At 50.1% G+C, this 27643-nt stretch overlaps 1 protein-coding gene across 7 annotated transcripts in view; it reads left to right on the forward strand.

The window, feature by feature from the left end:
- Positions 1 to 7449: 7449 nt before the first annotated feature.
- Positions 7450 to 27643, forward strand: part of PPP1R16A (protein phosphatase 1 regulatory subunit 16A) — a 78698-nt gene continuing 58504 nt past the window's right edge. For 5 of the 7 annotated variants that reach the window (XM_075124877.1, XM_048841867.2, XM_048841865.2 and 2 more), the window contains exon 1: positions 7450 to 7554. The gene's annotated coding sequence lies outside the window, so the exon portion shown is untranslated. Of the gene's footprint in view, positions 7555 to 8632; positions 8699 to 27643 lie in introns of all 7 variants that reach the window. The other 2 variants (XM_048841864.2, XM_048841872.2) reach the window with 2 other exon arrangements.

Raw genomic sequence — 27643 nt, forward strand, 5'->3', positions numbered from 1 at the left:
GCCAGATGCTCTGTGCAAGTTGGACATTTGCCAGGTACATCTAACTGCAACGCTGCCATGGAGGGAAATGGTTTCCTGACGCCAGCTGGTGATCCGCCCTGAGGCCTGAGATCTCTTGTTGTGCCCACTGGGGAAGCTGCAGCTTAGCCACAGGAGTGACTAATCCTTTCCCCAACCCTGGAAATCGGAGTGGGGTGGAAAGACCTAGCAGGTCATCTGGGACAGCGGCTCCCAAACGGTGGCCTGCAGGGCACTGCTGGCAGCCCCCGGAGAGCGGCTGGGCACACTTGCATGGAGGCAAACGCTGTGGCCTGCTCCCTCTCCCAGCGCGAGCTCCCCACCCCCAAGCCGTCCGTTCTGACCAAGCCCTGAGCTGAGCCCTACGGGGGCGGGGGGGTTAGACAGGGTCCAATCCTGCGCAACTTGCTCCATTTTCACCCCTTGCAGTCAAGGGTGGGTTCCCAGTGACGGGGGAGCAAGGGCCCTCTACTGTGTAATAAAAGGGATGCCAGGGGCTGCCTTCTCTGCGTGCCCTTGTGACATTTCCCTGATAGACCGTGCACCCTTGTTCCTTGCCAGTGAGCCCGGCCTGCTAGCCTGGCTCCTGCTCCACCTCTGGCTGAGCGTCTGTGTACTGCCAGACAGGCTGGACACAGCCGGCCAGTGGTGTTTGGTCCCAGTTCCCATCCCCCTCCCCGTAATCCCTGAAAATCCCCTGCTCTCCTGTGAGGGGGCGCTGTGCCTGGCTTGCCAAAGCCCTGGGCCACGGCCAGGGGGATTCGCTTTGAGGGGGAAGGTGGGCAAGGCTGATGGAAGCGGCTAGTCCCTGCCTCTGGGGCTGGGCTCGTCCCTCCGGAGTCTCCAGGCCTTTGTCTGGGCTGGTTTTCAATGGCCTAGGCAATGCGGCTCGAGGCTGCTCCCCACACGTAGCCCCTCCGTTCTGCCAGGCTGGTGGATCTCCTCCCTGCAGCTCAGCCAGGGGCTAGCACCAGCCTGACGGGGAGCCCTGACCTCGTGACCTGGGCTCACAATGCCACCACGCTGGCTACTGACAGCAGGACTATTGCACCGCACAGGGGCCTCTCTCTCCCCCTTCCCTTGCTGTTCAGCCTCCAGGCCCCTCCTCACCTGGCAGCGTGGGGGGTTTCCTGCTTCCCATTTCCCTCTCCTGCTGCCCCACTCTGCAGGCTGTTTGCGGCTCCCTGGGTCCCCGTCCCGCTCCAGCCTCCTCCAGGTCCCACCCTCTTTCTGATCCAAGTTCCTGTAGCTCTCACAGGCATAGAACCAGCCTGGGACAACCGGGCTTGGGGCCCTGTGGGTCTCTGGCCCCGGACAAAGCGAAGGCTCCTCAGCCATGGATTGCTCCAGCCATTTCTGGACCTCGGAGAGCCTCTGCCGGAGCTGCCTCTGCGAGGGTGCTGCTGACCTCGCCCTCCTGCTGGGGGCGCTCTCCTCTTCCCGTGGGGCCCAGCTGTTTTCGTAGGTGGCCTCCTCCCCAGGCCAGGCCTGCAGGCTCTGGTTAAACCGCTGGCAGGCCGTACAGCTCTGGAGATGAGCAATCACGCAGTGCGGCAGTATCCGGGGTGGCCCGCCTGCCTCCAGGCAAGGTCTGCTGCACCCCCTCCCATGGGCAGGCTCTTCCCACCCCGGCCCTGCTGCTGTCCTGTCCCCTGGCTGGAACGGCCCCAGGCTCTGATCGAAGGCTGCGGGGTCGGGGGCATCTCCAGAACTGGGCAGCCGCTGGAGGCCTCCGCTGTCCCTCCTCCTGTTCCTCTGTCTGGTGTGACTGCATCTGGGCCTCCCACCCTGGTCCTGGGGGGCCAAACCACCCTGCTGGGCTCCGTCTCTCTGATGCGCCAGCTGCCCCTCTCTGTCTGTGCTGCTGTGGGCCCTCCTCCTGCTGGCAGCCTCCGTCCCTGGCTCATCACCCAGGAGCTCCTCGTTCGCGTAGGCACTGGAGTCACCCCGGGCAGGGCAGGGCGGTGCGGGGGCCTCTTCACAAGCTTTGAGCTTCTCGTAGAAGAAGGTGTCGAGCTTCTCAGCAGCGTTGCACTCAAACACGGAGGCCCTCTCGATGCCCGTGCCCGCGGAGGAGTGCAGGTAGACGCTGGGGTACGGCCGCAGCAGGCGAGTCCCGGTGCCTGGCCGCGGGCTCCGTTGGATTGTCTCTCGAGAGCTCCGGAGGTGGCTGTCCTCAGCAGTGGGTGGGCGCTGGTGCTCCCTGTTCTCGTAGGATAGGCCACGGGGTGCGCCTGGCTTCGCCGTGCCAGGCTGGTTCAGCTCACAGCCACGGATGGAGTTCGACAGATCTGAAACAATCCCAGAAAGGAGAGTAAAATCCAAAACAAGCAAGGCAGGGTAATTGCCCTCCGCCCTCTTCTAGTGCCTTCCCTGGGAGGGGAAACTGAGGCCTGCCCGGGGCTGTGACACACAGCTTGCTCAGGGTTTGAGCTGGGCAGGGCTCCTAATTCCCAGCCTCCTGCTCCTACCATTGGTCTGAACTCCCGCAACCCAGAGCACGTCAAGTGATGGGGCATACAACAGACAGTCTGCTCCCACAGGGGGCTGTCCAGCAGGACTTGCATTTGCGACTGGTGTAATTGGGTTCTGTTTCCTGGTCCTGCCATCATCGAGTACGTGTGTGCTTTCTCCCCCTTCCCCACACATGACTCTGTGTCTGTGTGTGTGTATACAACGTGACCTTTCTCTCTTCCCCGCCCCCAGGACATTACACTCTGCGTGTGTGCATCATGCATCTCTCTCCCCCCCCTCGGACATTACACTTTGACGGACATGGTTGAATTTGTAGTAGAAATGGGACCAAAGGTTCCCATTGGGTTGGGTCACAGACTCAAACGCTGCAGGAGGGACCGTTCCCAGATTGTTACTGGAACCCATATCGGTGAGCCCTGGAGCTGAAAGTGAGTAGAGCGGGGTAATGGGCAGTGTTCCCTCTAATTTTTGACAGTCCGTGTGCGCAAAAAATTTCTTCTGTGTAAATTGTTGTGCGCGCGGTGTTTTGCCGTGTGCGCAGGGTTTAGGATCTGTGTGCACACGCGCCCAGCTTAGAGGGAACAGTGGCAATGGGTCTTCTTGGGGCACACAGCAGCACCCACGTCTGTTTGGCTGGTGGTCAGTTTCCCTACCTCACTCCTGCAGGGACATCGCTCCCCCTCGGCCCCACATCCTGCCCCAGGCTGTTTCCCAGCTGAAGCAGCAGCAAGGCTGAGGCTGAAAGGGCAGCAGGAAGGAACGTGCCTGGGAGAAGGGAGAGGTGGGCCCACGTGTTCAGTGCTCTCAGCCCATCCACACATCCCCACGGGCAGGCAGAACCCCTGCGGTTATTGTCAAGGGTCTTTTCCCAGCATTCTCCCCGGTCCTTACCAGAGATGATGGAGGCAATGGAGATCTCAGAGCAGGCTCCGTGGCCATCCCCTGACCAAAAGCCTCTCTTGGTGGCGTCATTTATATAGTCCGGGTCGGTCTCCCAATCATCGGCTTCATCTTCACAGGAAGGAAGGAGCCCAGACCTGTCTATTCTTCCGTGGTGCCCTCCTCTCCTGCAGGCATGAGGGGATGCGCCCCATGCTGGCCCAGCCTGGGCCATGTCTGGGGGCTGGGCCAGATCTCTCTGACAGTGCGTGCTGAAAGGTGGAGGCCTGCTGGCCCGGAGATCCTGCGCTACGGGATGTCTCCGGGGGCCGCCAGCTCCGCGGGCTATGGAGTCTCCCCACTGTGATGTCAGCAGAATGCCCCCATGCTCTGGTGGTTCCCCCGTCCTTCCGAGAATCTGCCTGCAAAGCATTCTGGGTGGTGAGTGCCAGCTGCCCTGCCTAAAGGTGATGGGTGCTGTGAGCCGTCAGTACCTCGGGGAATTTGGCTCAGGAAGGCTTAGCAGAGTCAGGCCGGCTCAGCGTCTGGATGGGAGACCACCAGAAAAACCAAGGGGGCTGAAGGACTTAATGGCTACTCTCCTGAGATGGTGCTGAGCCCAGTGCTGGACTGCAGGGGAGGGTGTGGATGATTTTAGGGCGGGAGGCTCCCTCGCCTTGCAGTCAGTGCTGACCCCAATGCCCCAGCACAGCGCTTGGGGTGCTCAGTAGGAGGCGCTCTCCCCAATGAATTTGCACTGATCCTAGTGCCCCAGTGTGCGGCTGGCGTTGGCGGTTCAGTGTGGAATTCCCATTGGTACAACACTTTGAACACGTGAATTGCTGTCAGTGTTAATAAATAAGGAGAGGTGAGGCCACGTTCCAACTCCATTCTAGCTCTCCCTAGGTTTGCAGCCAGGATGTGCTCTGTGTCCCGAGCTGCTGGGGAGCGTTACTGGGTGCTGGCAAACAGACTGTGCATAAAGAGCAGGGAGAAGCAACGTGGAAACAGCCCTACCTGGCCAGGTGTAACACAGAGGAGAGTGTGTGCGTGCACATGTGTTTCAGGGGGGTAATTCTCCATCGAGAACAAGTCTGAAACTGAAGCAGGACAAAATGTCACTGTGAGGATCTTTAGGGCAGGGGAGAGAGCAGGCAGGGAGGGTGTGGAGAGCCCATCCTTGGGCGTGGGGTTACTCAAGGCTGGAGTGGGGGGACGGACACTGTGGCAAGCTGCTGATGGAACCGCTGTGCAGGAGAGAGAACCTGCTCCCAGGCTCCATTTGCAGACAATGCAGACTCCCCTGGATTGCACTGGGTGTTGGAGCCAGCCCTCACTACCTGCAGAGGTGCTCTCCAAGCTGAGCATCTGTGACTAGTCAGGATGAAAATAAGCCGATGTAAGCCTTGGTTGGAAAAGGCAGGATCTGTGATGCAGAGACTCCAGGAGAAGCTGGGTTTTTGCTCTATCCGCGGCTGCCTTTTCGGAGCTAGAACTGGAAACTGCCTCGGGGGGACACATCCAGGAGACATGGCTATTCCCCAAGTCCCAACTAAGTTCATGGGACCCTAAGGAGAACTAACAGTTGCTACACCTCCTGGCTATTCACTTGTGTGTTTCAGATCTGAAGCCCCTCCATGGCTGGAGTCAGACAGTGCAGAGAACTATTGATGTTATTCTTCAATCCACCTAATATCCAAAACCGAGAACTGCTGCTCTCTGGCACATTTACTGCATAGGGAGTTGTGCTGAAAGACGCTGGGGGGTCCTAGGGGCTCTATGGAGTGTGTTTGCTAATGGGTTTTACAAAGCCGTGTTCCTAGAAATACTCGCAGGAAAGTAAAGGGGGGATGTCAATGGCAGCAGCTCTTTTGGTTTGGACTGAACCTTCCCCTGGAGCTCTCACAACAGCCATGGTCGCACCTGTCCAATGCATCAGCACCAGCTGTCCTCGCCCTTCCTGATCTGCCTTGGCTAAGCTGCTGCCCCATCCTCTGACTCTCCCGGCTTTTCCTTTCTGCCCTTTCCCTTCTTGTCTCCTTTCCTCTGTCTGCTTCTGGGTTTGCTCCCCCTCCTGCCTCTTCCCCGTTCCCTGTCCAGCTCTCTCCTCCTCCCCAGCTCCAGCGCGGCTCCTAGTTGTTCTTCTCGGCTGTGTTTCTACCAGTGATCACAGCATGTCTCTGGCTGGCCGTCCTGCCCCACTACCTCCACTTTGGGCCCCCCTTCCCCCTTGCCTGCTAGTCTGAGCCCTCCCCAGCTGTCTGGGCTTTCTTCTTCCTTCCATCCCTCACCCAGGGACTGGTTTCCCTACCCCCCTGCAGTGGCGGTTTCTCTCGTACTCCCTGTGTGAGGTCATGAACGCTGCAGGGAGCAGCATTATGTAGCCCCAACTGTGGGGGGAAAGTAGGAGAATATAGGTCAGGATCCAGCATGAGCAACAGTCATGCCCTTCCCTTGGGCACCCCCCACCAGTGGGAATCTCTTTGCTAGGGCATGCAAGCCAGGGGGAAACTGGCTAGGCAAGGGCCATTGGCTGAAGCAAAAGATATGTGGCCAGCACCCACCACTAGGGCTCTGGAGAGGAGCATTTCTGGGAAAGGGAAGAGTAAAAAAGTCAATGACATTTTACATGAATTTATCTGGGTATCAAAGGGGTGGAAATGTACCATGGTTTGTGAATAGGATTTTTCTTTTTCTTTTACTGAAGTAGCAACAATTAACCTACAGCCATCAATGCAACACAAAGTAAAAACTAGAGATACTCTTGCAAGGGAGAAAAATCAACCCTCCAGGCAGACTGAAGACTGAAACGAAGGCTGTGGAAATGTGGGAAGAAAACATTGCACTGAAAGGAGCAAAGCTCTTGGTCTAACTCCATGAGGGCCTGGGGTCAGGGAAAGGAGAGAATGTGCCGGGAACGGGGACAGCTGGTGCCTCGTGCTAGGATCCAGTGGATCCCATTAAAAAGCAGATGCTGGCTAGAGTATTTTTTCTGAGACTGGTCCAGTCCCACTTATATGAGGGGAATGTCCAGGTTGGTGAGATCACTCAGGCCTCCTGCTGTGGTGTGAGCCGTGTTCTCCATTCGAAGGGCTCCCATTGGAGTCACTTGGAGCAGGATTGGGCCCTGGGTATAAGTGTAAATATGGGGGGTAGTGACATCCGTCAATGGCACCAACTCTACATAGGCAGGCGGCATTCGAATGGCAGCCGGAGCCTGAGCTGAGGGCTATAGGGGCCCTGGCCCAGATGGCCTGGAAAACCCCGCTGGCCCTTTATGAAGGCAGGGCGGCCTGGGACCCTTGATGCAGGTGGGTCAGGACTCTGAGCTGGGTGGATCAGGAAACCCAGCTGGAGACGTGATGTGAAGGAGACGGGGCCCCTGCCCAGGCCCCAATGTGGAAGGGATAGGGCCCCCAGCTAGGCCTTGAGACAGGGGGAGATGGGGACACTGTGGAGGCCCCTAGGTGGGTGGGGGGAGATGGGGCCCTCAGCCAGGCCCCAAGGCGGGAGGGAAATGGGGGCCCCGGCCAGGCCCGGGGGGGGGGGGGGAGATAGGGCCCCGGCCAGGCTCCGAGGCGGGGGGAGATGGGGACACTGTGGAGGCCCCTAGGTGGGTGGGGGGAGATGGGGCCCCCAGCCAGGCCCCAAGGCGGGAGGGAAATGGGGGCCCCGGCCAGGCCCGGGGCGGGGGGAGATAGGGCCCCGGCCAGGTTCCGAGGCGGGGGAGATGGGGACACTGTGGAGGCCCCAAGATGGGGGTTGGGGGGGATGGGGCCCCCGGCCAAGCTCCAAGGCGGGGGGGGAGATGGGGGCCCCCGGCCAGGCTCCGAGGTGTGGGGAGATGGGGACACTGTGGAGGCCCCGAGGCGGGGGGGGGGAGAGATGGGGCCCCCAGCCAGGCCCCGAGGCTTTTCACTCAGTCGCCCCCAGCCCCGCCCTTTGTCCCTCCTGGCCCCACCCCCTACCGGCGGGGGCGTGGCCGCGCTCCCTTGGCCCCGCCCCCGGCTTCTCGCCCACACTCGACATGGCGCCGCCGGCGTCTGCCCTGAGCCGCCCAGTTCCGGCGGGAGCTCCGCCCAGAGCGGAAGTGTGGATGGTTGCTATGGCGAGGCGCTGTGGCGACCCGCCCCTACCGGGGAGAGAGCCGGAGAGCGATCCGGCTCCTGCCGACGGCGGCGGGTGAGTGCAGCCGGGAGCGGGAGCGTCCCCGGGGCAGGGGGCAGGGGGCCTGTGCTTGGGGCGGGGCTGTGCTTGGGGCGGGGGGGCCATTGCGGGGGGGGCTGTGGGGGGACGGGGGCCTGTGATGGGGGGCTGTGGCGGTGGCACGGGGGCCTGTGATGGGGGGGCTGTGGAGGGGGCGGGGGGGCCTGTGCTTGGGGCGGGGGGGCCATTGCGGGGGGGCTGTGGGGGGACGGGGGCCTGTGATGGGGGGCTGTGGCGGTGGCACGGGGGCCTGTGATGGGGGGGCTGTGGAGGGGGCGGGGGGGCCTGTGCTTGGGGCGGGGGGGCCATTGCGGGGGGGGTTGTGGGGGGACGGGGGCCTGTGATGGGGGGCTGTGGGGGTGGCACGGGGGCCTGTGATGGGGGGGCTGTGGAGGGGGCGGGGGGGCCTGTGCTTGGGGGGCTGTGGCGGGGGGGCCTATCATGGGTCAGTTGGGCTATGGAGGGGGTGGGGGTACCATGGCATGATGGGTATGGAGGGGGTGGGGGTATGATGAGGACAGGGGTCTCATGACAGGGGCCACCATTACCAGTGTCTAAAGCGGGGTAGGCGACCTATGGCACGCGTGTTGAAGGCGGCACGCGAGCTGGTTTTCAGGGGCACTCACACTGCCCAGGTCCTGGCCACTTGTCCGGTGGTCTCTGCTTTTTAATTTCATTTTAAATGAAGCTTCTTAAACATTTTAAAAACCTTATTTACTTTACATACAACAATCGTTCAGTTATATATTATAGACTTGTAGAAAGAGACCTTCTAAAAACGTGAAAATGTATTCCTGGCACGCGAAACCTTAAATTAGAGTGAATAAATGAAGACTCGGCACCCCACTTCTGAAAGGTTGCTGACTCCTGGTCTAAAGTGACACTTGAAATGCTGGTGGCACTGTTATTTCCCTCATTTCACTGTGTCCTGACACTTCTGGCAGGCGGGGTCGGGGGGAGCCCAGTTGGTCTTGATCCGAGTGAGCAAAGAAGAGAATTCCTATAGACTGAAAATGTAGCAGATATTTCTTCTCCCCATTTTTCCATATCTCAGGAACAGCAGGAGAGGGTTTTTGCCCAGCTTGGGAAACTACAGCTGGAGCAGAGAAATGTTCTGCAGGTGAGAACGTGGGGAAGGGAGGGTGATGGCTATTCATGTATTATTTCATGTTTATGTTCTGGTGGCCCCAGTCAGGATCTGGGTGCTGTGTAAACACGTAAGTGACGTAGTCCTTGTCCCAGGGAGCTTACAATCTAATAGGATGTCATACAAAATGTAATGGACAGGCAACACGGAAGATAGACACAGAACGTGGTTAGTTGTTAATTTTCCCAGCTCCATTCTTCTGTTCAGGTGCTTCACCCAACTTGCTTTAGCAAGCTTAGTAACCGTGCCCTACTTCCACTCTGCCCATCATATTCTATTTGAATTCCACCACTTTTGTGTCATTTCAATGCCTTTTGCAATACTTTTCTTGCACTTCCCTCCCAGGGTCCTTTCCTTTCCTGATTAGAATGCAAGGCCCCCCAGCCATGTTTTTCCAGTTCAATCCAGTTAGTTGTTCTGGTCATAGTGGGGCCTGTGAAGGCCTGTTCCCTTCCTGCTCCATTGCCAATGCCTCTGTGGAACATAGGAATTGCCAGACTGGATCAGATTGCTGGTCCATCTAGCCCAGTATCTTGTCTCTCAAAGTGGCCAACACCAGATGCTACAGAGGAAGGTTTAAGAAGTCCCAGAGTAAGCAGATATGGGTTAATCTGCTCCTTGTGAAGGTCTTATCCAAATCACTAATAGTTAGAGATTAGTTTAAGTCCCGAAGAAGGAGGTTTAATATACCTTCCAAAATGCTTGTTAACGAGAATATCCAGGGTTATAATATTGAATACTATCCAATAAACGTCCAGCCTTTTTTGAACCTTGTGAAGTTCTTGGCTTCAGTGACATAATTTCACGAGTTCCACGTCTAATTACATGTTGTGTATAAAAATATTTCCTTTTGTCAGTTAGAATTTGCCACCTTTTAACTTAATTAAAGTGGGTAGAAAGCTGGCTAGATTGTCGGGCTCAACGGGTAGTGATCAATGGCTCCATGTCTAGTTGGCAGCCGGTATCAAGTGGAGTGCCCCAAGGGTCGGTCCTGGGGCCGGTTTTGTTCAATATCTTCATAAATGATCTGGAGGATGGTGTGGATTGCACTCTCAGCAAATTTGCGGATGATACTAAACTGGGAGGAGTGGTAGATACGCTGGAGGGGAGGGATAGGATACAGAAGGACCTAGACAAATTGGAGGATTGGGCCAAAAGAAATCTGATGAGGTTCAATAAGGATAAGTGCAGGGTCCTGCACTTAGGACGGAAGAACCCAATGCACAGCTACAGACTACGGACCGAATGGCTAGGCAGCAGTTCTGCGGAAAAGGACCTAGGGGTGACAGTGGACGAGAAGCTGGATATGAGTCAGCAGTGTGCCCTTGTTGCCAAGAAGGCCAATGGCATTTTGGGATGTATAAGTAGGGGCATAGCGAGCAGATCGAGGGACGTGATCGTTCCCCTCTGTTCAACATTGGTGAGGCCTCATCTGGAGTACTGTGTCCAGTTTTGGGCCCCACACTTCAAGAAGGATGTGGATAAATTGGAGAGAGTCCAGCGAAGGGCAACAAAAATGATTAGGGGTCTGGAACACATGAGTTATGAGGAGAGGCTGAGGGAGCTGGGATTGTTTAGCCTGCAGAAGAGAAGAATGAGGGGGGATTTGATAGCTGTTTTCAACTACCTGAAAGGGGGTTCCAAAGAGGATGGCTCTAGACTGTTCTCAATGGTATCAGATGACAGAACGAGGAGTAATGGTCTCAAGCTGCAGTGGGGGAGGTTTAGATTGGATATTAGGAAAAACTTTTTCACTATGAGGGTGGTGAAACACTGGAATGCGTTACCTAGGGAGGTGGTAGAATCTCCTTCCTTAGAGGTTTTTAAGGTCAGGCTTGACAAAGCCCTGGCTGGGATGATTTAACTGGGAATTGGTCCTGCTTTGAGCAGGGGGTTGGACTAGATGACCTTCTGGGGTCCCTTCCAACCCTTATATTCTATGATTCTAATTGAGCGTGCCCTGTTCTTGTGTTAGAAAACAGGGAGGGAGAAGAGAGTTCTTGATCTGTGTTCTCTAGGCCATTCATTAGTTTGTATACTTTTATCATGTTCTTATTTGCCTGGTTGGGAATCCATGGAAATGTGGCTGGCTTGGTCTCTCTACCCCACTGCTTCTCCTCCTCCTCTAATATCCATCTTCTCAGAGTGGGGACTGTACCTTTCTCTATCTTCTGAACCAGGACAGGTGCATTGTTAGTCAGTGTTAGTGACTAACAGCTTGATGTACATAACCTGAATTTACTTAGTACAAAGTGCATCATATTTATATGGCACACGTTGGAGAACAAGATTTTCCCTAGGTGCAGAGCAATACTAAGGGTTTGTCTACACGCAGTTTTTTTGTACTCTCTAGTAACTGATGTAGTTAAATCAATTCAACCTCCTAGTGTAGATGCAGTTATACAGGCATAGATGTAAATTACAGAAATAAGCAATAGTGATATAAACACCTCTATGCCGGAATGATCCTCATGTCCATGCTAGGGGGTTACACCGTTAAATTGGTACAAAACCCCAATGCTACTGCTCTCCTCCAGTCCTGTGCATCCTGCTTCTGCTGATCCTATTAATTAGCTGATGTCTGGAAGCTCATTTGAGGCTGGAAAGAGCAATGTAAGTGCTAAGTACTATTAAGTATTATGATGCTAATGGGATTCACATGCATACATCGGCATGTGTGATCAGCTTCCTTCTCCTGGGTGTAGCATAGCCCTGAAATAGGTGGCTCACCAGGAAATGTGTTAATGAGCGACAACGTAGACTGCAAAATGCTAAAACCAGTTTTCTTCATAAAACTGGATCTGTATAGCATTTGGCCTAGTTCTGGAGAACAGCAAAATAATCCCCGAATTTTCACCCTTTGTTGTTCTCCATGTTGTTCTGCTCTGGAGGCTGTTTGTTAATTTTTCTAGCACATATTGCCATGGCAATGAGGCTTGTGGTAAGTACTCGAGCTCTCTGAGAAATCACTAAACTGGTTCTCGTCAGTGCATGACAAGTCAGGTCCATGGCCAGTGAGGATTATGGGCTGGACTATATTTACTATCACTTCGGTGGCATATAGATTGCAGTGCAAAATGTGTTAACCTAAGTAACTGGATTACCTCTGTTTTAAACTCCACAGAGCTTTTTAAAAAGGATTTTACAGCTATGAATTTCCTCCTCACCCTGAAATTTCTGGTTCTTTGCCAGAGAGTTTCTGATAACATTTTTGACATTTATTAGAACTGCCACTCCCTGGGCTTTGAACTTTAAAAGCCCGGGTTGCATGTCTCTATTTGTGTCCCATCAAATAATGCTTTTCTTCAATTGAGGAATGTTATCTTGTGGATAAAGGCAGACGACTTGGAGTCAGAGTTGAGTTCTCATAGGGTCATAGACTGTAAGGTCAGAAGGGACCATCATGATCATCTAGTCCAGAGGTTCTCAAACTGGGGGTTGTGAGGTTATTACATGGGGGGTCGTGAGCTGTCACCCTCCACCCCCAAACCCCACTTTGCCTCCAGCATTTATAATAGTGCTAAATATAAAAAAAAAAGTGTTTTACATTTATAAGGAAGGGGGTCGCACTCAAAGGCTTGCTGTGTGAAAGGGGTCATCAGTCCAAAAGTTTGAGAACCACTGATCTAGTCTGACCTCCTGCACACTGCAGGCCACAGAACCTCACCCACCCATTCCTGGAATAGACCCCTAACCTCTGGCTGAGTTCCTGAAGTCCTCAAATCATGACTGAAAGACTTCAAGTTACAGAGAATCCACCATTTACACTAGTTTAAACCTGCAAGTGACCTGCGCCCCATGCTGCAGAAGAAGGCGAAACCCTCCCAGGGTCTCTGCCAATCTTACCTGGGCAAAAATTCTTTCCCGACCCCAAATATGGTGATCAATTAGACCCTGAGCATGTGGGCAAGATCCATCAGCCCGACACCTGGGAAAGAATTCTCTGTAATAACTCAGAGCCCTCCCCAGCTAGTGTCCCATCCCCGGCCATTGCAAATATTTGCTGCTAGCAGTCGCAGATTAGCTACGTGCTATTGTACGCAGTCTCATCACAACACGCCCTCCATAAACTTATCAAGCTCAGCCTTGAAGCCAGTTAGGTTCTTTTCCTGACTCCACAACATATTGCCTCTGGGAACTTGGACAAGTCCCTTGATTTTTACATGTTTGTGTCCTCTTCTGTAAAATACTTGCCTCCCCGGCATGTTGTGCCGATGAATGTTTGGAAAGCAATTGGGGGCGTAACATTCTATATAATTACGCTCAAGTGCTGGTTGGGTTTGGTAGGATTGCTCAATGTGGGGGCTGTTATTGTTCATCTGGTCAGCACTAAGGCAGTCCCAAAGCGTGATGTACTTGTTGCACAATGGTACTCTTACGCTTGGATGAATAAGGACTGGCTTCACAGAAAGCTGTAGTACGAGGATATTAGATTTCAGTAAATCATGGGAAATTACGACATGTATGACCAAATTCTGCTTCCGCTCCTCACTGCGGGAGTGACAGAGTTATAAGGGTGATAGTGGGGAACAAGGAGAAATGAGCTTACAGTGCGCTAAGCTTACTAAAAGTCCAGTGTGACGTATGAAATGCATATGGAGATAACTACCCCTTTCTCAGGAGCTCTGGTGTGACCAGACCTGGAATATTTAATGCACTGTGGGAACCATGTTACCAGAAAGATGCTGATCAATTAGACGGAGTTCAGGGGAGAGCAACAACAATGATCAGAGGCTGCAAGGTTAGATGGGGGAGGAGAATAAGCAAATTAAGCATGTATCAGAGGGAGCAATTATTCAGAGTGATACAGGGGTGGAGGGGCAGGTGGTTAGAAGTATTAGTAAGAGAGAGGAAGGAAGTGAGAGAGAAAATTTAGGCTCAATCTCGATTAAAAACTTCCCAGCAGTCAGACCTGTGCATCTCAGCAGGGTCTGAGCTCCAAACCCTACTGCTTTGCGAGGTCTTGCTAACACCCACCCTGACCCAGGGCTCGGCTGGTCTGTAGTGTCAGAGCAGCTGCATTCTGCTCCATTTCATGCATATTAGGCACCACGCTCAAGTGCCAGACAAGTTGTCATTTGTATTCCTCAGCTGGGCAAATTTGGGAAGCTTCTTTGTGGAAGGGCCTCTGCTTGCTTGGGAGGTGTATGGCTGAGACTTTACCAATGGTAACAACCTGCAGTTCCCATCCTTAGGAACATACTTTTGTGGAAGCGCCCCGACATAAATCTGCCTTTGGCCACGTTTTTCCCACGTGAGTGCTTAAAGCAGGGCACCTAACTAGATTGTTCTGCTTTTCAAAAGTGCTGAGCACCCACACAGCAGTGGCTTAAGGAGAAGCTGCAGGAGCTCAGCACTCCTGGGGGGACATGACTGTAGGGCCCTTTGTTTGAAAACTGTGGCCATTATGCACTACATCTATCTTAAATCTTAAATAGCCCCAGTCCTCCTTTCTCCTGCTATGGTGCGCAATAACCGTGCCATCGAGCTAACCATCCTGATGCAGCCAAGCATGACAGTCAGCTATCAGGCCGCATGTTCACTTGCTCTATATGTAAATATTTCATATTATGAAACAGTCCCTCAACTCTCTGGCCTAGTGTTTGGTTGAGTGCCTTCTGTTTCCAGGTAGGATGGCGTTTGTGGTGTCTGAGCTGCCATTTCTCAGTGGAGTTCTTGCCTCACTCTTCTGTCTTTAACCTTGTTTCATTTGTCCACCGGAAAGTGACATCACTGGCAAGTGATGTCAAGTGACTCCCTGAAGCTCCAAGGCAAGGCTAGTGCGCTCCAAGGCATGATTTCTGCTGGTTGGTCTCAAAAACAAAGCCCAAGCAACCTGCGCCGCTGCCAGCTTTCAGAGAGAAAAGCATTAAAAGAAAAGATGAGGTTTCAGAGCAGGACAGAGAAGGGCATCTGCATGGAGGTAAAATATTGTGCTCTATGCTTCCAGTAGACGTTCAAAGGAACGTTCAAAGGAACAGCAGCACAGTTCTCCTTAACCTTGCTCTTTGGTTGTCTGCCTGCATTTGTCCGGGCTGCCTGATTGCTTTTGCCAAGCTGGAGTGGCGTCCTCAGCCTTTCAGGGCTCAGTGCACAAAGAGACCTGAAGTCACAGAAATAAGAGATGGAAAGGGTTAGTGGTCCCCTGGAGTTCATACCTCTTTCTGGGTGGGTACCATTTCCAAAAGTATATGCTCTAATGCCTTGCCCAGGTCACTTTCAGCTGAGGTTTCCATCACTTCCCTTAGGAGACTATTTTACAGTCTCTAGACTTCATTGTTAGGCAGGGTGGATTGATTTAAATCCAGGCATTTAAATCACCAAGTGGAAAGTCTCGATTTAAATAATCAATTTTAATCAATTTTTCCATTTGTACTTCAGTTATTTTCTAAAGAAAGATGCATTCTCATTGGTTGATATAGCTATTAAATTGATTTACAACTCAGTAGAGCCTTTACACTAATTTGGTATATTGTTTTGCTACCTTAGAGGGTATGCTATACATACATTTGTTGAGCAATTATATAGCTTAATATTGTCAGATTCTTATTAATTGTATACCTTTAGTATGTTAGAAAATGGTAAATGATATGTTGCTTATTTATTAGATAATTAACTTTTTGCTTATGATTTGTGTCAAGCTGCATTAGGATGGTAACTGTAATTTAATTAAACACACAAAACAGCATGTAAAATTTATTTTTATTAAACAAAATAACCTTAAATGTTTTGTTTACATAAACTTCTCTTATCAAAACATGTTCCACATTTACAACTAAATTATAAGAAGTTTGGGTTTTAACATATTTTTTATTAAACTCAGATTTCATTATAAACAAGTTTTTTTTTAAAAAAAGGTATAATTTAAATAATTAAAAATCAATTTAAATAAAATAATTCTGATTTATCTATTTATTTTAAATAATTGATTTTTATCCACGTTGCTGTCAGGAAACACTTCTTGGTGTCTGTCCTAAATTGAGAAATTCGAAGCTTAACTTTCTCTCTCCTTGGGCGGCACTGTAAATAATTCTTTCTACTTGATGTTTGCACCCTTCAAAAATTTGTAGACGTTTGTCCTCACTTAGCCAAGCTAAACAGTTTCAGCTCTTATAAATCTCTTCTTATAAATCAATCATTTCAGGACCAATCACTCAGTTCTTCTCTCTATCTTAGAATCATAGAACCATAGTGTTAGAAGGGAGTGCAAGGGTCATCTAGTCTAACCCCTGCCAAGATGCAGGATTTGTTGTCTCTAAACCATCTAAGACAGATGGCTAGTGAGCCTCCTTTTGAAAACCTCCAGTGAAGGAGCTTCCATGACCTCCCTTGACAGTTTGTTCCATTCTCCTAGTGTTCTTACAGTTAGGAAGTTTTTCCTGAGATTTCATCCAAATCTGCTGTGCTGGAGTTCGAACCCACAGCCTCTTGTCCTGCCCCCTGTGGCAAAGGAGAACAACTTTTCTCCATCTTTTTATGGCAGCCGTTCAAGTATTTAAAGACCACTATCATGTCCCGTTCCCCCCCCCCCCCCGCCCGCAATCTCTTCTCTTCCAAACTAAACATACCCAGTTCCTTCAGCCTTTGCTCATCTGGCTTGCGTTCCAGCCCTTTGATCATCTTTGTGTCTCGCCTCTGGATCCTTTCCAGTTTCTCTCCAGTTTTCTTTCTATATGGCGGTGACCAAAACTGGACACAGCTCTCCAGCTGAAGTCTAATCGGTGCCGAGTAGGGTGGTACTGTCACCTCCCGTGACTTGCACGCTGTGCCTCTGTTAATGCAACCCAGAATTGCATTTGGTTTTTTTGCAACAGCATCACATTGACGACTCGTGTTGAGGTTGTGATCCACCACAACGCCCAGATCCTTCTCAGCTGTGCTGCTGCCAAGCCAGTTATCCCCCATTCTGTATTTGTGCATTTGGGTTTTCTTCCCTAAGTGTAGCACCTTACATTTGTCTTTGCTGAATTTCATTTTGTTGTGTAGCCCAGTTCTCCAATTTATCAAGATCTCTTTGAATTTGAACTTTATCCTCCGAAGTGTTTGTAACCTCCCCCCCGACCCCCAGCTTTGTGTCATCTGTAAATGTGATCAGTATGCTTTCTGTTTCTACATCCAGGTAATTAATAAAGATATTAAATAACAGCAGACGCAGAACAGATCCCTGTGGAACCCCAATGTGTTGTTATTTTTCTGGCGGTAAAGTGCCCATCGTCAGCTATCCAGGGACAGTGTCACCAGTGCTATGGGAATTGAAGTGTTCTGAGAGAATCCTGCCTCAAAAACACACTTACTTAATACAAAATATAACTAAAATGTTGTTTGCAAAAGAGCTGTGTTGATGAGAGCTGTGAAGAGAAGGTATCTTTCCCCAGAAACTGCAAAAAGGGAAGCATCTCCTTTGTTAAGCAGATTTCTTTGCTGCCCAGGTACTGATGTAGTCTGTGACTCTTGTTTCCAGACTACTGAATACTCACCTCCTACAGTTTGGATCTGGGGAGCCATGCCTTGTACATTTGTTTCCCCACAAGTACTTGGAAATTTGGTGATGACCAGGTGGTACGTGGTATGGTAGTGAAGGACAGCGATTCGTATGCTGCAGTGCTGGCTTCAGATCACTTTCCCTTCAGAGCCCTGATTAATCCTTATAACAGTGTCCAACCCACCAAAGGCTCTGATGCTTTAACACAGGCAGCTACTCATAAATGTCCCAGGCTTAAAATCCGTGATGAAAAGTGGTTCCTCATGGGATCATCTCAGCCAGCCACATGACAGGTCCAAGTCCTCTCCTCTAACCAACAGCTGGCTATAGACCTGCCACTGTAGCGGTGATTCTTAAGCAGCAGTTGTTGCCATTGTTTGGTTTAGACATTTCAGAGGCTATTTTAGTTTTCCAAGGCTAATTCTAGAAAGTATGTCCTGGAGTCCATGCAGGGGAATGAACACAGAGTTAGACATTCCTAGTCCTTTTTGGTTTGGCCACTGAATTCAGTGGAAACAGTTAGAGCTCTGTCAGACAAGTGCTCTTGGAGGCCAGAGATGGGTGAATTTAGAATTCTCTTTTGTCACGGGAGGTGTGTGTGGTGGTAGTGGGGGGGCAAGACATCCTGAGTGTGGGTTATTGTTTGTAGCCTTCGTGGGCATAAGGAATTTTTGTGTTGTTCATTTGGGTAAAGAAATTATGTTTAAGAAGCCTGTGTGTTACTTTTTGGGGTTTGACAAATTCACTTCTTGTGCATCTCAGACAACTGATTAATCTGCTGCGACAGGGAGATTTTCCTAATGTCATTCTTGGGCTAGGTCAAGCTCTCACAAGAGCAGTGGGGTCTCTCACAAAGGGTGTTGGTCCACTGGTACTTGTGACCCCCTAGTGTCACTAAAGCCTTGGGTTGGAACAGTCCTAAGAAATGACTGGATTTATTTGGTCATCAATAGTTTAGTAGTTGGTGTATGTAAATCAGTGGTGAAGGCTGGAGGCTGTATGGTTGCCAAAGATTCAGAAAGGTGATTCAGCTGTCCAGAGACCAGGTTTGTGTTAGGCCATGTCTACACTAGCACTTATGGTGACAAAACTTTTGTTGCTCAGAGGTGTGGAAAAAACCACTCCCCGAGCGGCATAAGTTTTGCTGGCATAAGTGCTTGTGTGCACAGCGCTATGTCGGTGGGAGGCGCTCTCCTGCTGACATAGCTAGTGCCGCTCATTGATCTGGCTTTGTTATGTCGACAGGAGCGCTCTCTCCCGTCAGCATAACGCGACACACGGGCACTCTGACAGTGGCACGGATGTCTCAGTTCGGCTATGTCACTGTAAGCTTCTGAGTATAGACCTGGGCTTAGTCTGTGGCTTGCACATAATGCAGACCCTTTAGTAATGTTGTATGAGATCTTATAAAAAATGTTTTCTGCTGGAGTATTTAGCTCTGTAGCCTTGTTCCACCATGGGAAGGAAAAGCATCCCAACCAGAAAGGTCCTCAGGATTTCTGTTCCCCTCTTTCGAGGCCCTGCATTGTGCTGAGTTTCTTTGACTTGAATGTAGGACTGAATGTGAGTCATATTGGAACTCATCCCCACCACTCATGCGTAAGACCTGTGGGGCATCTCATGGCATTCCCCCTCACTTAGCTTAGCACACTGTTTCTGCTGCACTTTTGGTTCCTGCCAGCCTCAGGTGTGAGGCACGTAGCCTGAAAAGTCTAAGCTGGCTATCTCCTGTTTCCCCCAAATCTCTTGTTTTCCACGGGCATCAGTTAAACCCTCTGAGTGGTTTTGAATCTGGTTTTACTCTCTTGGAGCACCAGACACTCCTTTCTTGCTGCTGACACCTCGTTTGTTGCTGGAAGTGTGGTGTTCCCTCCCCTCCTGCAGACCAGAACCAAACTTTTGGCTTCTGCTTAAAATTGAACACTGATATTGGCAATTGCTGCTGCTTTTCTTCTGCTGCAGATTTACCAGGTGTTAGGCCCTGTGGTGGTTCCCTGACCTGGGTACGGGCAGAGCCATGTTACTGTCTGGAGTGTCAAGAGGAAAAGCTGACCTCAAGAGTGAAAGTTTGGGAAAATTTCTGATGTCTGTGGAACCCCTTAAGTTCACAGACTTCTCCTCCCACCCTCGCCCCAGTCCCTCAGCCTGGTGCTGAATGCTTGAAGCTCTTGCTGCTGTTAGGAAGCCTTTAGCTGAAAACATTCCTGGGTCTGCACATTTCAACAGCCATTGGCCTTCTTGGCAACAAGGGCACACTGTTGACTCCTATCCAGCTTCTCATCCACTGTAACCCCTAGGTCCTTTTCTGCAGAACTGCTGCCGAGCCATTCAGTCCCTAATCTGTAGCGGTGCATGTGATTCTTCCGTCCTAAGTGCAGGACTCTGCACTTGTCCTTGTTGAACCTCATCAGATTTCTTTTGGCCCAATCCTCTAATTTGTCTCGGGCCCTCTGTATCCTATCCCTACCCTCCAACATATCTACCTCTCCTCCCAGTTTAATGTCGTCTGCAAACTTGCTGAGGGTGCAGTCCATGCCATCCTCCAGATCATTAATGAAGATATTGAACAAAACCGGCCCGAGTGCCGACCCTTGGGGCACTCCACTTGATACCGGCTGCCAACTAGACATGGAGCCATTGATCACTACCCGTTGAGCCCGACAATCTAGCCAACTTTCTATCCATCTTATCGTCCATTCATCCAGCCCATCCTTCTTTAACTTACTGGCAAGAATACTGTGGGAGACCGTGTCAAAAGCTTTGCTAAAGTCAAGGAACAACACGTCCACTGCTTTCCCCTCATCCACAGAGCCAGTTATCTCGTCATAGAAGGCAATTAGAGAAGGCACCCTAAGACAGAGTCTGTTCTCAAAGCAATACTTTATAACAACTACTCACACAGAGAGAGACTCAAAGCGATACTTTGTAACAACAGAAACAGCACACACAGACTCCCCGCCCTTTTGTTGTATTTATCTTTCTTTGTTAACAATTGTGATTAAAATAGAGATAGAGGATGTATGTGGATGGATGGTTGCTGTGGATAATAAATGAATGATCAGGGAGGTGCCAGCCTAAGAATCCAGTGTCCATCAGCCGAAGAAGGTGTCAAGTGGAAACAACCAGAAGGCAGACTGGAATCTACCCAACAGCATCAAGGATGGGTGAACCGAAGAACAACAGGGAGCCGTCAGGAATGTGCCATCTGCTGATTGATTCAGCAACAGCATGATGAAGCAAATCCCATAGACTGGCATAGGAAAAAATTCCTATAAAAATGGACTCTAGAAACTGAGAACTTTGGGATCTGATTCTGTAAACCAACTTCCAGGAGTGTCAGATGTGCATCTGACAAGGCCCAGCTCCCTCTTTGTGTCCAGGCCACCTGGCCAGTGGCCTGGCACGAGCAACAGTAAGGCTGGTAACTATGATAACAACCTTGCAGAACCTCTGTGTGTGTGTGTGTGTATGAATGAATGTGTGAATAAAGATGAGATTGAATGGAATGTTATAGCTATAACTAACTGCTTACTATGATTCTTTCTGTATTCACAATAAATGTGGTATTTTGCCTTTTCCCCTTTAATAAGATCCTGCTGGTTTTTATTTTATTGGTGTAACACTGGGTCCAGGTGCTGACCCCTCAGTAAGAACAGGTAGAAATGCAAGTGCCCTGGCCCCAGGGCCACGTGGTGTGGCAATGAGCTGCTTTGTGCTGACTAAGAGGTCAGTGGTAATACCTTGAGCGCTTTAGGGAATTAAAGTATCTCCTACCAAAGCTGGTCAAAAATGTTCTGATGGAACCTTTTCTGAGCGGGCAACCCCAGGAGGCAGCAGCCCGGGGAGTTGGGCAGCTGGAGCCAGGCTGAAAAATTTTGCGTTTGTTCTCTGGAATTTTTCAGAATTTTTCCTCCTGTGAAAAATATGGGTTTTTTTGTTTGTCCCAATGTAGAATGAAAGATTCCCCCACCCCCTGACTGAAAGTTTCTACAGTAGGGAGACTGAGCTGGCCGGAAAACAGACTCTCCTACTTTGTCAAAGCCCTGCTCCTGGCAGGGGCGTGCAGCAGACTTCCCAGTGTCCACTCCTTGTTTTTCAGCCATCCACCATTCCCATAACTCCTTCCACAAAACACATCACCTGCTTCTCTTTCCCTGACTGAATGCTGTCTCCTCCCCAGTCAGCAGGTCTGGCTAGCAGTTTGGGTCAGGTGTGGGGAAAGAAAGTGATGCATTGAATCTTGGCTTTTGGGGTTGGAGGCAATTGAAAGGTTTGGCAGGATTTCTCAAATTTGCTTGACCCAGCTGTGTTAGGAGGGCTTTGGCAGAGGTCTGGAGCTCCCAGGACTGGAATATTAGGTGGGACTGGATTGAGGTACTCTGGCAAGTCTGTGTGGTTGTGCAGGACTGCAATAACTCTGCAGTGTTGTAAGAAATGACCGAGGTACATTAATAGAGCCGTCTGGGGGAAATCTTTTGTGCTATTCCTTGTTTTTGCTAACTTTAGCCTTACTATTATTTATGACTGACACCATAATTGTGAGTGATGCTTTACAAAACAAGGAAATCACGAGGTGGAATCCCTGCCCAGAGGAGTTTACAGTTGACATAAATAGAACAGCAGGAGACAGCAAAACAGGTTGTCCGAAGGTGAAAACAGTACAAGCATTCAGGAATGCCTGTGAGCTGAGGTTTCAGAGTGGTAGCCGTGTTAGTCTGTATCAGCAAAAAGAACGAGGAATACCACAAGTACCTCTCATTCTTTTTGTGAGCTGAGGGTGCCACTGTTTTAATATATGCAAAATCATAGTTTGCCATGACCAATCCATACTCTGAGTCCCCAGTTTAAAAAATTGTCCCGTGGCAGTTAATCTTATTAAACAACCGAACAATGGGGATCAGATCTCTTAAATATATGAAATAATCCAGCAATCCTGTGTATTTGCCCTTTGACTGGAGAGCAGGTTTTCATGGAACTCTCCATAGTCTTCAGGAATATGCTGTTTGCTCCATCAGGCTGTGATCTCATCCATCTCCTAAACAGGAGTGGCGGAAGTGCCCTAAAAGTGTGGGGGCCACAGGCGCCCAAACCATGGCCTTGCCCCCCCCCAATGCTGTGCCCCCACACTGCCCCTTCTCCCCATGCTCCTGTCCTCGCACCATCTCTTTCCCCAAGGCCCTGTTCCTGTGCCACCTCTTTCCCTCCAAGACCTCACCCCCCGCTTGCTCCCCTCTGCACCCTGACCCCTGTCACTTGTCCTTATGGCCCAGAAAAGGTGGGAGTCATGCTCCCTGGCCCGCCCTGTTCTGGCATCCCTGCTCCTAAACTAAGCCTGTTTTGGTCACTGGTTAGAGAAGACATCCAGGTGCTGCAGGAAAAGGGTGTCGGTGATTCAACATTCTTCTGAGTCAGGATTGAACTAACACCTCAGCATAGTGTTAGGAGTGCTGACAAGGACCCAGCTACTACTTGCTCACAATCCTGGGCACCTTCCAATTTGGAAGTTACATTCTGCCTGCTGCTCCTTCCTCCCCCGCCCCCGGCTTCCTCCACTGTGGTTTTAACGGACACTCCACTCCTAAACTGTTGTGTATCATTCAGCTGCTGTTAAACAGCTGCTGCATTTAATCTCAGAGGTGGCTGTATTTCAGTGTTGGACAAAATAACTTCTGCATATATGGTAAAAATCTTTGAGATGCTTCTGAAGGAAAGGTTTCAGAGTAGCAGCCGTGTTAGTCTGTATTCGCAAAAAGAAAAGGAGTACTTGTGGCACCTTAGAGACTAACAAATTTCTTTGAGCATAAGCTTTCGTGAGCTACAGCTCACTTCGTCGGATGCATTCGGTGGAAAATACAGTGGGGTGATTTATATACATAGAGAACATGAAACAATGGGTGTTACCATACACACTGTAACCAGAGTGATCACTTAAGGTGAGCTATTACCAGCAGGAGAGCGGGGGGAGGGGAACCTTTTGTAGTGATAATCAAGGTGGACCATTTCCAGTAGTTGACAAGAACATCTGAGTAACAGTGCGGGGTGGGGTGGGGGATAAACTGGGGAAATAGTTTTATTTTGTGTAATGACCCATACACTCCCAGTCTCTATTCAAGCCTAAGTTAATTGTATCCAGTTTGCAAATTAATTCCAATTCAGCAGTCTCGTTGGAGTCTGTTTTTTAAGTTTTTTTGCTGAAGAATTGCCACTTTTAGGTCTGTAATCACGTGACCAGAGAGATTGAAGTGTTCTCCAATTGGTTTTTGAATGTTATAATTCTTGACGTCTGATTTGTGTCCATTTATTCTTTTACGTAGAGACTGTCCAGTTTGACCAATGTACATGGCAGAGGGGCATTGCTGGCACATGATGGCATGTATCACATTGGTAGATGTGCAGGTGAACGAGCCTCTGATAGTGTGGCTGATGTGATTAGGCCCTATGGTGGTGTCCCCTGAATAGATATGTGGACAGAGTTGGCAACAGGCTTTGTTGCAAGGATAGGTTCCTGGGTTAGTGGTTCTGTTGTGTGGTGTTTGGTTGCTGGTGAGTATTTGCTTCAGGTTGGGGGGCTGTCTGTAAGCAAGGACTGGCCTGTCTCCCAAGATCTGTGAGAGTGATGGATCGTCCTTCAGGATAGGTTGTAGATCCTTGATGATGCGTTGGAGAGGTTTTAGTTGGGGGCTGAAGGTGATGGCTAGTGGCGTTCTGTTATTTTCTTTGTTGGGCCTGTCCTGTAGTAGGTAACTTCTGGGAACTCTTCTGGCTCTATCAATCTGTTTCTTTACTTCCGCAGGTGGGTATTGTAGTTGTAAGAATGCTTGATAGAGATCTTGTAGGTGTTTGTCTCTGTCTGAGGGGTTGGAGCAAATGGGGTTGTATCGTAGAGCTTGGCTGTAGACAATGGATTGTGTGGTGTGGTCTGGATGAAAGCTGGAGGCATGTAGGTAGGAATAGCGGTCAGTAGGTTTCCGGTATAGGGTGGTGGTTATGTGACCATCGTTTATTAGCACCGTAGTGTCCAGGAAGTGGATCTCTTGTGTGGACTGGTCCAGGCTGAAGTTGATGGTGGGATGGAAATTGTTGAAATCATGGTGGAATTCCTCAAGGACTTCTTTTCCATGGGTCCAGATGATGAAGATGTCATCAATGTAGCGCAAGTAGAGTAGGGGCATTAGGGGACAAGAGCTGAGGAAGCATTGTTCTAAGTCAGCCATAAAAATGTTGGCATACTGTGGGGCCACGCGGGTACCCATAGCAGTGCCGCTGATTTGAAGGTATACATTGTCCCCAAATGTGAAATAGTTATGGGTGAGGACAAAGTTCAGCCACCAGGTTAGCCGTGACATTATTGGGGATACTGTTCCTGACGGCTTGTAGTCTATCTTTGTGTGGAATGTTGGTGTAGAGGGCTTCTATATCCATAGTGGCCAGGATGGTGTTATCAGGAAGATCACCGACGGATTGTAGTTTCCTCAGGAAGTCAGTGGTGTCTCGAAGATAGTTGGGAGTGCTGGTAGCGTAGGGCCTGAGGAGGGAGTCTACATAGCCAGACAGTCCTGCTGTCAGGGTGCCAACGCCTGAGATGATGGGGCACCCAGGATTTCCAGGTTTATGGATCTTGGGTAGCAGATAGAATACCGCAGGTTGGGGCTCCAGGGGTATGTCTGTGCGGATTTGTTCTTGTGTTTTTTCAGGGAGTTTCTTGAGCAAATGCTGTAGTTTCTTTTGGTAACCCTCAGTGGGATCAGAGGGTAATGGCTTGTAGACAGTGGTGTTGGAGAGCTGCCGAGCAGCCTCTTGTTCATATTCTGACCTATTCATGATGACGACAGCACCTCCTTTGTCAGCCTTTTTGATTATGAAGGAAAGGTGCTATATGAAATGTGAGATCCCTCTATCTGATTCTGATTTAAGGAGTTCCACCAGAGTAAATGTAGAGTAACTCTACTGATGTCTGTGAAATTATTTTGGATTTACATCAGTGGAATTGAGATTAGATTCTGACATATTCTGTCACTACACAGTGCTACACGTAGAGCAACCATTCTAGCCACAACAGTCATAGTCTAGAAAGGTCTTTCGAAAAAAGTAGCATTTTATCTTCTGTTAGGACCATACATGCTGTATCACTGCCTCTCCTGCTTCCTGGCCGCCCAGATCAGTGTTTTAGGTGCCACAGGAAATAGGGCAGAGAGCCCTGGTTTTGTTCTTATGGTGGTAAGATATAATGTGCCTTAATGCAAAATTAAGGTTTTGTCTCTTTAATTTGCATCTGCCTAGTGCATTTTCCTTGTCAACATATGTCTGCTCTCGGTGCCAAAGGTTTAAGCTAAACCTAAAAATGTTTAATGAGGTTCAGAATTGTGGTGAAATTCTTCAACCTTCCCCCCCACTTCCCGGTGAATGTGAGCCTTAAGGACGAACTAAGCACATTCCTGTTTGTTTTTCCGTAGTGATTTTGGCTTTCAGAGGGAGATTATGGGTGTCACAGGAATTCTTGTTTGTCGTGCTATATATGGCATTTCTCCTGAGCTGTTCTGATTTAGTTCCTCCTGTTTGTGATGGGAGCCCCTTTTTTCCACTTGTCATACTGTGCAGACACACATTTCCACCAGGCACATGGATCAGGCTGATCACTTCAAGAAGCAAGCTGAAACTGCTCTGAAACAAATCCCAGTGGCTACAGTATTTTGGCTGTCTGCTGCTGTGAAGTTCTTGTGAGTTAGTGTTGTAACAGAGGCGAAGAGTCCTGTGGCACTTTATATACTAACAGACGTATTGGAGCATAAGCTTTTGTGGGTGAATACCCACTTCGTCAGATGCATATACGTCTGTTGTAACAGAGGTGCTGTTTTATGCAGCTACCGGCATACGCTTTTGGGTCTCTTGCCCAGTGGTGTAAATCAGTGGTGTGGCCTCATCTGGAATACTGTCTGCACTAGCAGTGATGGTTTGGCCAATGGGGCCCTGGCCAATTGGGGGCCCCCCCGGAAAAATGGGCAAGCCCCAACACGCTCAGCCTCCTGCTTCCAGGCTTAAATCAATGTTTAACTAAGAGAGACGAGGGTGAGACTTAATAGCGGGTAGATTATCCCATGTCTGCTCCTGTGGGGTTCTTACACGTTCCTCTGAAGCATCTGGTGCTGACCACTGTCCGAGATGGGTTACTGGGCTAGATGGACCATGGGTCTGTCCAGTTTGGCAGTTTCTATATTTCTGTGACTCCTGTTGACTGGCTGAGTGTGTGGTGTTTAGCTCAAGTTCTGCTCTCACTGTTGATCTGTCCTGAATGGCTGGTACCAAGAATACACTAGAAAAAGGCTGGCGAATATTAGGGACCGCCCCACTGTGTGATTTTGGTTGTGCACAGTGCTCTCCCATGGGAAGTGGTGTATGGGAGAAAAGGTGGTCTTGTGGTTGTAGTAGAATACTAGAAGTTGGGACACCTGGGTTCCATTTCCAGGTCTGTTACAGACTGGCTGTGACCTTGGACACCTCTTTGTGCCTCAGTTTACTCATTGGTAAAATGGGGATAATAATTCTGACCCACCTTGCATTATTATGTGTATTACCGTGGAGCCCCATCAAGGAGCCTCAGTCATGGATCAGGCCCTCATTGTGCTAGGGGCTGTACAAATAGAGAACAAAGAGGCAGTCCCTCCCCCAAGGGACTAGGAGTGTTTTGGGCTCTCTGAAGGGCAAAGTGTGTGGTGCTGGTCACAGCTAGACTGGGAGTGCTAAGAGAGCCGGGGAGCAGTCCTGCACTGGCTCCAGAGATACTCTTAAGACCTAGTAAGTTTCCCTTCCCTTCTCTGATTCAATAATAAGATGCTTTGGCCAATTCTGGAAACTTCATGTCCTCAGGTAAGTAAATAATCTGTCCCTCGTTGGCAGGGACTAGTGACCCTTCAAGGTGAAGGAAAGGGTTTGTTTCCATGCTAGTCTGTTACACAGGAGCTTTCCTGGTGGGGTGGCTACGGTTACTGCTTTGAACTGCAGAATGTTCTTCAAATAAAGTCTGAGACAATGAAATCAAGTGCTTGGGAGATGGAGCGGCCTTGTCGCTTGCTCACCCTTTGGGGGTCAGACGCCTCTGTAATCCGTTAACTCAGTGCAACTGTGTTCCTAGAGGAAGCTTTTATTTTCTTCCTCTTGGTGCTCTGAATGCCAGTTTACCCGAGCAACACCCTGGATTGCAGGGGAGGCTGCGAGTTTCCAAGCCTTGGCAGGTCTGTCGGAATGCTGCTGGCAGGAAGGTGTGCTCTGGAGGGTTGGCCTATGCGGGCAGCTTCAGTGAGGGAGAAAGAAGCTTTCAATTGCTATTGGCAAAGCTCTGGGTAATTTGCTTAAACTTTGATTGTAGGTTAATCCTGGATTAACAGAGGGCAAAAACAGCATCGGGTGGGGTGCAGAGGGGGGTCAGGGTCTTGTAGGGA

This window comes from Caretta caretta, chromosome 2, assembly GCF_965140235.1.
Source record: "Caretta caretta isolate rCarCar2 chromosome 2, rCarCar1.hap1, whole genome shotgun sequence".
Classification (NCBI taxonomy): domain Eukaryota; kingdom Metazoa; phylum Chordata; order Testudines; family Cheloniidae; genus Caretta; species Caretta caretta.